General features: G+C 47.0%; 1 protein-coding gene across 4 annotated transcripts in view; it reads left to right on the top strand.

Moving 5' to 3' along the window:
• LOC116463927 (annexin A11) overlaps positions 1-15028 on the top strand; it is a 53038-nt gene that overhangs the window by 11809 nt on the left and 26201 nt on the right. The window contains exon 1 of one of the 4 annotated variants that reach the window (XM_032147241.2): positions 7279-7302. The exons of 2 other annotated variants lie outside the window; for them this stretch is intronic. The gene's annotated coding sequence lies outside the window, so the exon portion shown is untranslated. Of the gene's footprint in view, positions 1-7278; positions 7303-11314; positions 11335-15028 lie in introns of those variants that run through there. One more of the 4 variants, XM_058434926.1, reaches the window with a different exon arrangement.

Here is a 15028-nt window from a genome sequence, read left to right as displayed (position 1 = left end):
GCCCAAGCTGGAGTGCAGTGGCACAATCTTGGCTCACTGCAGCCCCAGCCTCCCGAGTAGCTGGGAGTATAGGCATGTGCCACCACGCCAGACTAATTGCTGTATTTTTAGTAGAGATGGGGTTTTGCCATGTTTGCCAGGCTGGTCTCGAACTCCTGGCCTCAAGTGATCTGCCCGCCTCAGCCTCCCAAAGTGCTGGGATTACAGATGTGAGCCACTGCGCCTGGCAGAAGTAATATTCTCTTTCTAAAGTTAGATGATAAAGGATGCCTATTTTATTATGCTTTATAATTCATATATATGTTGTATTTATTGCTATATTGTAAAAATATTTTATAATAATAAGTGAAAAAAGCCAAATATGTTGATCCAAAAGGCTTATAATGAAGCCAGCAGTCCCCTGACACATCCTTCCTCTTTCCCTCTTTCTCCAGTTAACCATTTTTAACTAACATTTTAATTAATAGGCTTATATGACTGTTTCTTAATTTATCAGTTTTGAAATATGTTGACTTCCTGCTTGATAGGTTAGGAACCAATACATACATCAACATTCAATGTCTGCATTATTGTGACCATAAATTGTATTGTTCGATGCTGTGCCAGTAATGTGCTGTGGTCACACATTAGGAGTACAATCCTTCCTGTCCCAATATTCCTCAAGTGGATGCTTTCCCCCTTTGGGGGCCTGATTTTCTGTGTATCTATTGTTCCAAACTGGTCTAGTTGCTCCCCAGGCCTGCTGCTCAGGTGTTGTCCCGGGACTTCTTTTTACAGTCTTCTGTGTTAGATTCTCCTATTCCTAGATCCTATTTATTTTATTTTATTTATTTTCCTTATTTATGTCTTATTTTGCTGAAATCATCCAGAAGTTACTAAGAAAAGTGCATGGGAGGTAGATTTTGTTTTGTTTTGTTTTTTTGTTTTTGAAGCTTGTGTGACTGCAGATATCTCTATTCCTCCCTAATGGATAGAAATATCCATTCCAAATATCTCTATCTAGTAGTGGATAATTTAGCTGCCTATAGAATTATAAGCTGAAAATAATTTCCTTTTTGAACACTGAACACATTATTCTGTTATCTTCTAGTTTCCAGTGTGGCTGTTGAAGTCCAATGTCCTTCCAGTTCCCCTGAAAAGGACCCTTGTTCTTTCTTTTCTAAAGTTTTAGTATCTTTCTTTTGCCTCTTCTGTTCTCAAATTTCACAATGATTGCTTTGCTGATCTTTTTGCTTTGTGGATATAATATTTTCTCTTCCGTCTCTGAGGATATTATTGATTATATTTTTGTCCTCTATTTCTCATCGTTGTCTGTTTCTTTGGTTCCTTTTCTTCTGTTTTGGTCTCGCCCTTTCTTGGTATAGACTTTCTCAGATGTCCTGTGACCCTTTGCTGTCTATATGAAGAGGGAAACCATAAAAATCTGATTAAAGTGCATAGGTGAAATGTACAGGAGGGGCAGGATATTATCACATCTCTTCCCCCTTCGGTGTGTTTCCTGGAAGGCAGTCATTCCCCAATATTGCAAAATTAATCTCTCCTCAGCTCTGGTCTTCCCACTGTACCTGCTGTTGCCTCGGGCAGGAAGCAGCAACCTAGGCTTGAACTCCCACGGGCTGCCCCCGTAATGGAACAAAAAGAATCATCCTAGAGAACTGGGCCTGAGTCTGCCAGCGGCTCGGAGGACAGAAAGCCTCTCTACCCACCCTGCCCTGGGGACGATGAGCTCTAGCCTGGGAGTTGGGGATTCGGCACCAGCCCTCTTAGGGTCTTGCTGTATCACCTTGGCATGCCACAACCCTCTCTCTGGTTGTCAGTGTAATCGTTTGTGAAATGGGGTGAGGTGGGGTCGGTGGGAGTGAACTGAGTCGTCTCTGAGGTGCTGAGCTGGCCTCTGGCATCCCGGTTGTGAGGTCCTGGCCGATGGGGTGTGATGGCCCTCCCTGTGCAAATCCGACGGGGCAAATGCTGACTGGGCATGCGTAGCCTGGCCACACGGAAGCCACTGAGGGCCCAAGTCCCCTGGTGACTCACGTTGACTGGTAATTCAAGTTAGCACACCTGTGCCGAGCCTGTTCCCGACACATGGGAGAGGCAAGCACCTGGTTCCTGCTTCCGCTGTTGGAAAGGGTTTTGTTGTAGTCTTGGTGGTTTAATATTTCCCTTGTTGAAGAAAGCTGGCTGAGTTAGGTAGACATGTTCACAGAGCTCTTATGCAAAGAGAACAGAGGCCTTTGGAAAGAGAATGCCATAGAAGGATCTGGAAGGAAAGAGAAGGAATGGTCACTGTATATATTAGTTTTCTTTAAAGTTTTTTTTGTTGTTGTTTGTTTTTGTTTTTTGAGAGAGAGTCTCGCTCTGTCACCCAGGCTGGAGTGCAGTGGCACAATCTCGGTTCACTGCAACCTGTGCCTCCTGGGTTTAAGCAATTCCTAAGTAGCTGGGACTACAGGCACGTGCCACCATGCCTGGCTAATTTTTGTATTTTAATTTTAATTTAATTTTATTTTGAGACACAGGTTTGCTCTTTTTGCCCAGGCTGGAGTGCAATGGCATGATCTCGGCTCACTGTAGCCTCCACCTCCCGGGTTCGAGTAATTCTCCTGCCTAAGCCTCCCGAGTAGCTGGGATTGCAGGTGCATGCCACCACGCCCAGCTAATTTTGTATTTTTAGTAGAGATGGGGTTTTGCTGTGTTGGCCAGGCTGGTCCCGAGCTCCTGACCTTAGGTGATCCGCCTGCCTCAGCCTCCCAAAGTGCTGGGATTACAGGCACGAGTCACCGTGCCTGGCCAATTTTTCTATTTTTAGTAGAGACAGGGTCTCATTATGTTGCCCAGGCTGGTCTCAAACTCCTGGCCTCATGCAGTCCGCCCACCTCGGCCTCCCAAAGTGCTGGGGTTACAGGCATGAGCCACCGTTCCTGGCCAATAGTTTTCTTTAAAAATTTTTTGGCCGGGCGCGGTGGCTCACGCCTATAACCCCAGCACTTTGGGAGGTCGAGGCAGGCGGATCACGAGGTCAGGAGATCGAGACCATCTTGGCTAACACGATGAAACCCCGTCTCTACTAAAAATACAAAAAATTAGCCGGGCGCAGTGGCGGGCGCCTGTGATCCCAGCCACTCAGGAGGCTGAGGCAGGAGAATGGCGTGAACTTGGGAGGCGGAACTTGCAGTGAGCCAAGATAGGGCTACTGCAGTCCAGCCTGGGCGAAAGAGCGAGCTCCGTCTCAAAAAAAAAAAATTTTTTATATTGTAAATTAACATTTATAATTATGTATGGTGTACAAAGTGATGTTACAATCTATGAATACAATGTGAAATAAAGCAAACTAGTTAATATATCCATCACCTCAAATAGTTTTCAATAATTAGTTTTCAATTACTGCTGTAACAAATTACCACAAACTTGTGGCTTAAAACCATGCAGCTCTTTTTGTGGTAAAAATATACACAACATAAAATTTACCATTTTACCCACTGTTAGGTGTGCAGTTCAGTGGTGTTAAATACATTCACTTTGTTGTGCAACAGTCATTACGATGCATCTCCAGAAGGTTCTCATCTTCCCAAACTGACTCTGTACTCATGAAATGTAAACTCCCCATTCCCTCTTACCTGAGCCCTGGCCAACAGCAGTCTACTTTCTGTCCTTAGGAATTTGACTCCTTTGGAGAGACTTCATATAGGTGGAATCAGAAGTATTCGTTCTTTTGTGCCTGGCTTGTTTCATTTAGCATAATGTGTTGAAGATTTATCTACATTGTAGCATATGTCAGTTTTCTTCTGTTTTGAGGCTGAATGATATTCTCTTTTTATGTGGAAATCTCATTTTGTTTATCCATTCATCCATCAATGGGCACTTGAGTTGTTTCCACCTTTTGACTACTGTGAATGAGGCTGCTATGAACATGGGTATAAAAATGTCTGTTGGAGTCCCTGCTTTCATTTCCTTTAGGTATATAGGTTGAGTATCCCAAATCTGAAATGTTCCAAAGTCCGAAACTTTTTGAGCTCCAACATGACGCTCAAAGGAAGTGCTCATTGAAGCATTTTGGATTTTGGATTTTTGGATTTTGGATGCACAATGGTAAGTATGATGCCAGTATTCCAAAATCTGAAATCATCTGATCTGAAGACCAGAATGTCTGAAACATTGCTGATCCCACACAGTTTGAATGAGAGGTACTCGGCCTGTATGCCCAGGAGTGAGGTTGCTGGATCATATGGTAGTTCTATGTTTAATTTTTTGAGGAATCTCCATACTGTTTTCCATAGTGGCCGCACTATTTTACCACATGGCTTTTTTATCTTTACAGTTTTATCTCATGGTCTTTTGGATCTCATGGTGCTAAAATCAAGGTGTTGGCAGGGTTGTGTGTTTGTCTGGTGGCCCTAGAGGTGAAAGCTTCCTTGTCCTTTCTAGCTTTAGAGGCCATCTGAGTTCCGTGGCACTTGGCCCCTTTCCTCCGTGGGTGGAATCCCTCTCATGCTTGGACTCTGTCCTGCTTATTCTTCCTTTTCATCCTTAACCCAGCAACAAAGGCTCTCTGCTTTGAAGGACCCTTCTCATTGGATTGGGCCCACCCGGATAATCTAGGCTAGTCTCCCCATTTCATGGCGGGTAACCCTAATCATGTCAGGACAGTCCTTTTTGCCATGTAAAGTAACGCATTCACAGGTACCGGGGATGTCTTTGAGGGACCTACTCAGGGAAGCTGATGGTAGCTGAGTTTCAGGCTCTGAAAAGCCCTCCCTCTACCCCTTCCCTTACCAGCATTTTCCTGAGGCCCCAGGACCCTAAGGGTTGGCCTTAGGGTATATATATATATATATGAATACTACATTCTCACAGCTATGTAATGAGATGGATGCATTTTTCCTCTTTTCACAGGTGAGGAGAAAGGCTCAGAGTGGTCAATCTAATCCAGGGTCACACAGCTAACAAGAGGTAGAGCTAGAATGGAATCATTGTCATTGGACTCCAAACCCTGTGTACCATCCCGGTGGCCCAGCAGCAGTGTTAGAAGATGATATCAGAGCTGTGTGGGCTGTGATAAAACTCATGCAGCAGAATCAAGAAGTCCCTTGTGACTGTCCTGTGATGTTTGGGGCTCTTGACAGGGGAGTGTGGGCCGTGAAAAGATGGGGGAGCTGGTTTAGGGTGTGTGAGAGAGAGTAATTGGGGTGGTAGAAGGGCCTGCCAAGAATCTAGGGGTAGACATTGTGAAAGCCAATGTCAGTAAGGCTCAGGCCTGGTGTCTTGGAGCTGCTGAGCTTCCCTTTACCTCCCACTGCAAGATGAGGGAGGGGTTTAGAGAAGTTTCTGCTTCCTTCCGGCAGAGCTGCTGGAAGGGTTGTCTTGTAGACAGTAACTGCTGCAGGACTTGGGATATGGCACATCCCTGTGGGCCCAGGAGCTCTGGGAGAACCTGGGTTGGACTTTGCAGTGACTGGAGTGACCTGACAGCTAAGAGGGGTGGGATCGACAGGGAAGCCTCAGCCACCCTGGGACTTGTGCCCGATTGACATCAGCTCACTACCATTGTTTTGCTGGTCCCTCCTAGGCGGGCCCTGGCAGAAGCTCCCTCTGCTCAGGTGGTGTAACTGGCCGTGGCTTCCCCATGCGGAAGTGGGTAAACAAAGACAGAGACCTGTGTCCCCTCCCTGCCCCTGCCACCTGCACTTACACAACCCACTGTTTCCCTTTTTGGGAGTGAGTGTGTGTGTGTGTGTGTGTGTGTGCATCCTTAGGTTCTGTCTAAATCCATTCAAGCTGCTGTAATAAAATATCATAGACCGGGTGGCTTATAAACAACAGAAGTACATTGCTCACAGTTCTGGAGGCTGGAAGTTGAAGATGAAGGTACCAGCAGACTCAGTGTCTGGTGAGGGCCCACTTTCTGGTTCACAAATAGGATAGCACCTTCTCCCTGTGTCCCCACATGGTGGAAAGGGTTGGGCCCTCTGGGCTCTCTTTTATAAGGCTGTGAATCCCATTCATGAGGACTCCAACCTCATAACCTTCCAGAGGCCCCACCTCCAAATGTCATCACATTGGGAGTTGGGATTTCAATAAATGAATTTTGGGGAGACAGAAGCGTTCAAACTATAGCAGGTCCTGGCCACACTTTGGAGTCAGGACTTGGGTGGGAGGCTTTTTCTGTCACTGCCACTGTGTCTGTTACAAGAACCTCAGTATCCTCCAGGACCTGAGCGCCCATCACATGCTGGCCTGCGAGGCAGCCAGATATTAACACTGTGTCTCTGTCACCTTCTTCCTCTGCTGCCCACTTTCCACTCCTCAGAAATTCTGAATTGGACTCAGCATTTGACTGAGCATTGGCTCTTATGTGAGCCCGTTTGGTGTGGGCAGGCCTCAGAGGTGACTCTTCCCACAAAGAGGAGTGGCCTGGTTTACAGGGAAGCCTGCTGTGGAGGAGCGTGAAGGAGAGACCTGTGTGTGACGCTGTGTGCTCTCGGCCTGCCTTGTATGGAAAGTGAGTTCTTCCTCACTTGCCCCCACCCCCCTTCTCAGCACCTGGTCTGGAAAGGCAGGCAGGAGGAGAGAAGATGGCCCCGTCAGTGCCACACCTCAGTGAAAGTTATGAGGACAGGCTCGGTGCCCCCAGGGCTGGAGCTTCGTGCAGGCGGAGGCCCTGCCTCTGCGGGTCCCTCTCCCAGGCAGGTTTCCTCTCCAAGGGTCTTTCAGATCTCCCTGCCCCGTGGCCTCCCTCCACCATCAGTCTTGCCTCCGCTACTCCTGGAGTGGAGCAGGCCCCCAGACACCCAGGCACGTGGAGGGGATGGAAAGAAAACAGCGCCAATTTCCTGTTGGTGCTTTCTCTACTGGGAGGCTGGAAAATCCAATACAGCCATGCCAGTGTGCTCCCCACTCCCATCCTCCACCTGTCACACTGCCCTGACCCTCCCCAATTCCATGTTTCTCCCCCATCCCCTCCCTTCCCCCTTCAGTCCCCACAATTCTCATCCTGGGCATTATCAAATGGCCCAGGGTCCTCTCTTTCTTATTTTGTTTTGGAGAAACAGGATGTCATGATATGTTACCTGATATAATGGGAACAAACTTGGTATTAAACTGTTACTATCCCCATTTTACAGGTGGGGAAAACTGAGCTGCAGAAAGGTCACATAAACTGTCAAGATCGCATTGCTGGTGAGGAGCAGGACTAGGATGTGAACCTAGGTAGTCTGGCTTCAGAGTCCATGTTCTTCTCACCATCCTCCATTGCTTTTAATGAAGTACGTGGGATCATACAGTGAAACCGGACTTAGAAGCCAGGTATCCTGACTTCGAATTCCATGCTATTTCATTATACCATATCTGCTTCTAAGAACTCAGTCGTCCTGAAAGAGTCCTGGGGAGGTTGGTTTTCTGGCCCTTTTGTATTGACAGGTGCCCCCTCAAGCATTCCAAGCTCATACTCTTCCTAAGGTGAATCAGCACCTGAGTCTTTTGCTGGTGTAGAAGCCTATTCTCAACTTAGAGTCCCAGCTGTATTATAGTTATATAAACACACTGTCTGTCTGTCTGTCTCTCTCTCTCTCTCTCTCTCTCGTATTAGTTATATAAACACACTCTCTGTCTCTCTGTGTCTTTCTCTCTCTCTCTCTCTCTCTCACACACACACACACACACACACACACACACACGGTTCCTGACTCAAGATGGTTGAACTTACAGTTTTTCAACTTTATGATGGGGTTACATCACTTTAAGAAGGGATGTAACCAGCTCCTCCACTTTTGATGGGGTTACAATGAGGCTATGGTTTTTATTGAGTGCATGTCACTCTTGCACCATCATAAAGTTGAAAAATCGTAAGTTGAACCATCATAAGTTGGGGACTGCTCTGTTGCCAGCATTAAATGCATTTTCAACTCATGATGGGTTTATTTGGATGTAACCCCATCATAAGTCGAGGAGCATCTGTATGTATTTATATTTAAAGTTCCTAACATTTAGAGATATAAACAGTTACAGATGAAATAATATATGATGTCTGAGATTTGCTTCAAAACAATACAGGGGTGTGGGTGGGGTTCGGTATGAATCAAGATGGGCCTTGAGGTGATAATTGTTGAAGCTGAGGGATGATGGTTTATTAAACTGTTCTGTTTTATATAAGTGCTCCATAACAAAACCTTGTGAAAAAAGTCAGCCATTATTAATCAGCGCCTCTGTGATTAATGGATTAATTAGGATTGTGGCTCACTCCATGGAATTCCACAGCCACAGTTAGGTATGTGGTCCGCTGGGGCCAGCTCCTGCCACTGAAGGGGTGTGTGGGGCAGAGCTTGGGCTCTATCTGCCTTCCCTCGTCTTCATAGTTATGGGGGAAGTGTGAGCTGATGCACTGAGGGTTTCTGGAACCTTCTGGCTGTGAGGAATGGCCTTGGCAGACCCTTGTTTAAAGCACGCTTATTGCAGTGTCTCCTTTTGCCCTTGAGGAGGGGTCTTCAAGTAGGTTGCCAAGGGCAGGACCCGCTGGGACCACCAGTGAAGCCAGCCCAGCTTGGACAGAAGTGGTACCCATTTTGCAATGCAGCACTGTGAGGGGATGTCAGGTTTTGTCGTCAGCTGCCAGCAGGCCATGCTCTACCACGGACCCTCTCTGCCACACCCGTGTGATGTGAGCAAGCCATGTCCCTGGTGTATTTTAGCTGCAAAACCGAGGAAGTTAGAACATGATCCCTTCCAATGTGGACATTTTGTGAGTCTGTAAGTCTAGAATTTGGGGTGAAAGCTGAAAGAGGCCCCCTTCAGAAATCCTAAGATCCCAGAGGAAGGAAGGACCTCAAAAAGGGATGCCCCTGGTTTTGCCCATGGGTCAAGCGAGGTCTGGGAGAGGAGGCCTGGCGTCAGGTTGCTGGCTGAGATCCTATTCTGGGTGAGATCCTTGGAACAGGGCTACCGTTCCAAGTAGTAGTAGTAGTAGTAGTAGTAGTAGTAGTAGTAGTTAGTAGTAGTAGTAGTAGTACGTTTCCGCCTTGTCTTGGACCTTCCATCTTGAGTTCTGGGCTCCAGGCCCTTGTCTGCACCTTGCTCTAACCTGGCGCCTCCCTCTCTCCTGCCCAGTGACCTGGGACAAGTGCCCAGCCACTCACAGGGCACTGTGTGGAGGTCGTGAGCCACTCACATCAGCTCAGGGCTAAGTCTTCATTTCCCCAGCCCATGCCGGGAGGGGCACCAGATCGGAATGTGAACTAAGAAGGAAAACTCCAAGCAAAACTCTCAACACTTCACCCTGCGACCACCAGATGTGTGTTTTTTTTCCCCACACTGACCAATTCTCTGACACTAACTGGGTGTCCTATAATGCAGCTCAATTCTGACCCTAACTGGAGTCACTGCAGACCCGATAGGTTAAAGGGCTCAGTCCCACAAGACCGCCAGATATATATTTCTTATATCACATTATCACCTGAGCCATTACTTAACCAGAGCCAAGCCTTCTGCTGGAGTGAAGAGAGTTTGCAGATGCATCAGTTTCTTTCCTCTTTTAAAAAGATTATGTACATATATGGGGAATGGGGGGCCAAGGGAGGGAGAGCTTTAGGACAAATACCTAATGTTTGCGGGGTTCAAAACCTAGGTAACAGGTTGATAGGTGCAGCAAACCACTGTGGCACATGTATAACTGTGTAACAAACCTGCATGTTCTGCACATGTATCCCAGAACTTAAAGCCAAAACAAAATGTACATATATCTGAGCATGTATAAACACATATGCATACACATTTTTATATTTATGTAAATATATATACATGTATTATACATTTCTGTGTGTTTTAAACTATACATTGAAAACTGCTTGGTGGTGACCTTTGTGTACAAGGATAGAGGGAAGTGGAAACCACAGAGTTTCCCTGTCCCCCTGCCCCCACACATGCACCCCCTGCCATGAGCACTCCCACCACCGTGGTATATTGTTACAATCAGGGAAGCAACATTGACACGTCATTACCACCCCAAGTCCATAGTTTACATTAGGGTTCACTCTTGGTGTTGAATATCTCCGGGTTTTGGCTGATGTGTAATGACGTGTATCCATCATTACAGCACCACACAGAATAGTTTTATTGCCCTACTGTTCCTGTGCTCCACCTACTCATTCTTTCCTCCCCCGACCTCTGGCAACTACTCATCTTTTTGCTGTCACCATAGTTGCTTTCTCCAGAATATCATAGAGTTACAGTCATACAGTGTGTAACCTTGGGTGCTTCCAAATTGTTGGCCATTATGAATAACACTACTGTAAATGTCCATGAGCAGGTTTTGTGTGCGGCAAAAGTCTTCAACTCATTTGGGTAAATACCAAGAGCATGATTGCTGGATCATTGGTAAAACTATGTTTAGTTTTGTAAGAAGCCACCAAACTGTCCTCCAAAGTGGGTATACTGCTTTACATCCCCACCGGCGATGAATGAAAGTTCCCATTGCTCTGTATCCTCACCAGCATTTGGTGTTATCAGTGTTTTGGATTTTGGCCATTCTAATAGGTGTATAGTAGTATCTTATTGTTTTCATTTGCAATTTATTAATGACATGTTGAGCATCTTTTCATATGCTTATTTGCCACCTATATATCCTCTTCGGTGAAGTGTCTCTTCAGGTCTTTTGCTTATTTTTTAAATCATAAGGTTTTCTTGTTGAGATTTAAGAGTTCCTTGTATATTTTGGATAATAGTCCCTTTATCAGATATGTCTTTTGCATTTATTTTCTCCCATTCTATGACTTGTGTTTTCTTTCTTTCATTTTATTTTATTTATTTATTTTTTATTTTTTTGAGACAGGGTTTCACTTCCATCGCCCAGGCTGGAGTGCAATGGCGTGATCTGGGCTCACTGCAACCTCCTCCTCCCAGGCTCAAATGATTCTCCTGCCTCAGCCTCCTGAGTAGAGTAGCTGCGACCACAGTCACATGCCATGGTGCTCGGCTAATTTTTTTGTATTTTATTTTTGTAAAGACAGGGTCTCATTATGTTACCCAGGCTGGTCTCAAACTTCTGAGCTCAAATGATCTGGCTGCATCAGCCTCCCAGAGTGCTGGGATTATAGGCATGGACCACGGTGCCTGGGCTTGTCTTTTCATTTTAAAGAATATATCAGCAGGGATTATTGGACCTGCATGATTTAAACTATTGTCTTAGTTAATTTTGTGCTGCTCTAACAAAATATCACAGACTGAGTAATTTATAAGCAACAGTAGCTTATTTGGCTCACAGTTCTGGAGGCTGAGAAGATCGTGAGGCTGCATCTGGCAAGGACCTTCTTGCTGCTTCATAACATAGCAGAAGACATCATGTGGGTAAGAGAGAGCATGTTATACTTTTGTAACAAACACACTGGTGGTAAGGAGCCCACTTCCTCCATAACACATTAATCCATTCATGAGGGTAGAGCCTCTTAAAGGTCCCGCCTCTCAGAACTGTTGTATTGACCATTAAGTTCGCAGCACATGAACTTTGGGGGATACATTTAAACAATAGCAATGATATATTTAAATTTTATGGATGCAACCTTATGGGGAAAGTATTTTAAAAAATAAATTGTGTGTGTGTGTGTAAAAACAGGTTAAGGATCTAATGTTAAAAAAAACAACAACAAAAAAACAACTAATATACAAATGAATATTCCAGCCACCAGGCTGGGGAAGGGCAGTGGAAAATCACTCCACGAAAGCATCCACTCTGGTCCAGGTCTGCTTGGTTTGCTGCTAGGCCCTGAGGGGCAGGGGGTGTCACTGCTGTGTGGCTTCTGGCCCGAGATGATGTTTCTAGGCACTTGCCTCTTAGCATTAGCCTGGTGTAGGCTCTGTTCCCAAATGAGCCCTGTGCTGTCCCTCTGGGGAGGACAGTGCAGAGTCCCAGGCATGGCACTGACACCATCCACCCCTCCTTTCCCTTCTGTGTCCCTGAAGTCAGGCAGGACACCAGCAAATGTGCATGGCCCAGCCTTGCTGGTGGCTGGAGCCCATATCTCTATCTCCCATTGTTGGGTAGAGACACAGCAAGGCTTCCCTTTTGGTAGGGGGATGACTGAGTGGGGGCAGTGAGGCTCTTCTTGCTCTGGCAGTTGCCTCCTGTCCCAGTGTAGCATTTCTAGATTCCTGTGTTAGAGTACCCTTTTAGAGCCTGTGGAATTGAATGGTACACTTACATACACATAACACAGCTTTAGGGAACAGGCTGTTTTGCAGCCCCTGAGAAGCACGCCCAGATAGCTGCTCTATGCTTTTGGCATTCACCGAACACCTTGAGGCTGGCTTCTGATGCAGTGCTGTCATGCCAGACTCCTGTCGACTTTAGTAGGGATGGCACCATGTTTGAGAGGCCGAAGAAGAGACCCAGAGCCAGTGAACAAGACATAGGGCTTATTGAGGGGACTTACATATGGGGCGGCCCAGTGGCGGCAGGCTGGATGGGAGGACCACTACTGTTTGTGAAAAGCATGCAGTTTGTGTAGCATTTTAATTTAGCATTCTCCTTCCTAACCACCTCCACCTGGCAACCTTCATTTAACGCAGAACAAAGGGCCTTGATCTCCTGTATGGCCTGCATCCCATGGAATGGCTTAGGGGTTCTGATAAGGAATGAATCTCCAGGTTGGCCACAGTTCCTTAGCTCAGAACTCTGAACACACATTCTTCTTAGACTGTAGGGTCGTTCTGGGTATGCTTAAGTTAAGTGATTGCTGTCAGATGCATCTGCCATACAACAGTGGGGGTGCCTAGGTCTAGTCCGTGTCCCTAGAGCTTACTATTGTGAAGAAGAGTGTATTCGTCCATTCTCACACAACTATAAAGAAATATCTGAAACTGGGTAATTTATAAAGAAAAGAGGTTTAATTGGCTTGCCGTTCTGCAGGCTGGGCCTATCCCAGGTTGAAGGGCCCAGAATATGGGAGCCAAGGACCAGCATTTTTAGTGAGCTCTCCAAGTGAGGGAAAGCATGATGCTGACATCTGCTTGGGGAGGCCTCAGGAAACTTACAATCATGTGGCAGGCAGATCTTAACCTGGCTGGAGCAGGAGGAAGAGAGGTGTGGGGAGGAGGCGCTACACACTTTTAAACAACCAGATCTCACTAGAACTCTATCATGAGAATAGCACCAAAGGGGGAAATCTGCCCCCATGATCCAGTCAACTCCCACCTGGCCCCCCACCTCCAATGCTGGGAATTACAATTCGATTGTGTTGTAATTACAAATTACAATTTGAGCAGAGACATAAATCCAAACCATATCAAAGAGTGAGATCAGATAAGCTAGAGAGAGTGTCCAATACCTTAAGGGAAAGGGTGTTTCCTAGAGTGTGGACCACTGAACCAGTTACATCAGAATTACTGGGGATTGGGGGGTATGTATGCTTGTTTACATTTCAGATTCCTGGGGCTATCCCAGATTAAAAGGCCCAGAATATGGGGGCTAGGGCACTAGCATGTTTAGCGAGCTCTCCAGGTGATTATCATGTGTGATGAAGCGGTGTGGCCTGCAGGCAGGCAGCATCAGCATCACCTGGGAGCCATTGGAAATGCAACTTCTTGGGCCCTGCCCCAGAGACACTGATTCAGAGACTCTGGAGGTGGGGCCCAGCAATCTGGGTTTTAACAAGCCCTATAGGTGACTATTTTACAGAAGCACCGATATAACTGGAGAGGGCCCCAGCTGGATGAAATCAAGTGCACAGCTGCAGGTGGGTGGTTGCAGTGAGGAAGGAAGGGTGGTATTTGTGCTGCAGCCTGCCTTGAAAGGCAGGACCAGAGGCCAAAAGGTCCCCAGAGACAGGTTCCTAAGAATTGGACCAATCCCTAAGGAGGCCAGCTGCCTGCTGTGTGCAGGAGGCCTCTCCAGTGAGTCCCCATGTCAGAGGGCCATGATCAGAAGCAGGCGTAGAGCGGGGGACATGCCCCGGCCATCAGAATTGCACCAGCAGTGTGAAGCATGTCCCTTGCCCTATGCAAGGAAAGAAGGACGGGAGAGGCATTGGTCAGGGTGGGAGGTATGATTCTCATGGATGCCAGAGAGAGAGAGAGCAGGTCTGCTGGATTATAGCTATGTTGCCTCTCTCCTGGAGAGTGGGGGCTAGACAGGCTAGGGAGGGGGACATGAGGGCCTTAGAAGTCCTGCCGAGCCCAGATATGGCAGCCCTGGGGTGCCGGGAACGACTTCTCCAAGGACAGCCCCTTGCAGTGGCCTCTTTTGAAAAAATGCAGAGGTCACAGTTACCAGAAGACTGGACCATGAGCAGATTTCTTAATTTTCAAAGAAAAGGAGGAGAAGAATGCTGCTTCTGTGAGTCAGAGCTGTGTGCTAATCCTGCAGCTTCTAGCCTCCTAGAACATGGATAGCTGCGGGGGAGACTGGTCAGCGCTGGGAGCCTGTGTCCACCTGAAGGTCACCCCTGGCTATTGGGCTGCGTTTACTTTTCTCCTGGGAGTAATTAGGCAGATAAACAGGCTCTCTTCAGAGTAGATGTGCTAGCACCCTCACTTGGGCACGTGGAGAAATGTATACTGGGTGGTGGCAGAGTGAGTTGGGGGAGAGCTGGTTAAATGCCTGCACCCACATGGTGCCCAGTGTTTGATGTTGAACTGGGGAGTTCTGAGTATGACAGTTCTGTAGTGTCCCTTGTTGGCCCTTTCGTCATGGTTACTTGGCAGAACACAAATGCCATGCTTATCGCATCCGTGGATGTAAAACAAAGCTGAGAGAGAGGGGGAAGATGTTTGATGTTGAGCAGAATCCCAGAAGGTCTCAGCAGACTGGAGCAATGGGCAGAACCCAGGGGAGAAATTTCACAGGAGCCCACATAAGGTCTCCGTGGCCTGGAAAACCCACGTGTACCAGTCCAGGAAGGTGGGGAGTAGCATCCACTGGAGGGAGATGAAGGTCCCGCCCTGCACTCTTCAGACCATACCTGGGGCCTTTGGTCCTGAAAAGAACCAAAAGAGAAAGATAAGAGTGGGGTCAGGCCAGGCATGTAATCCCAGAACTTTGGGAGGC

This window comes from Hylobates moloch, unplaced genomic scaffold (genome assembly GCF_009828535.3).
Source record: "Hylobates moloch isolate HMO894 unplaced genomic scaffold, HMol_V3 SCAFFOLD_86, whole genome shotgun sequence".
NCBI classification, from domain to species: Eukaryota; Metazoa; Chordata; class Mammalia; order Primates; family Hylobatidae; genus Hylobates; species Hylobates moloch.
Note: the sequence above shows the minus strand (reverse complement) of the source record. Positions and strands in the feature narration are given on the sequence as shown.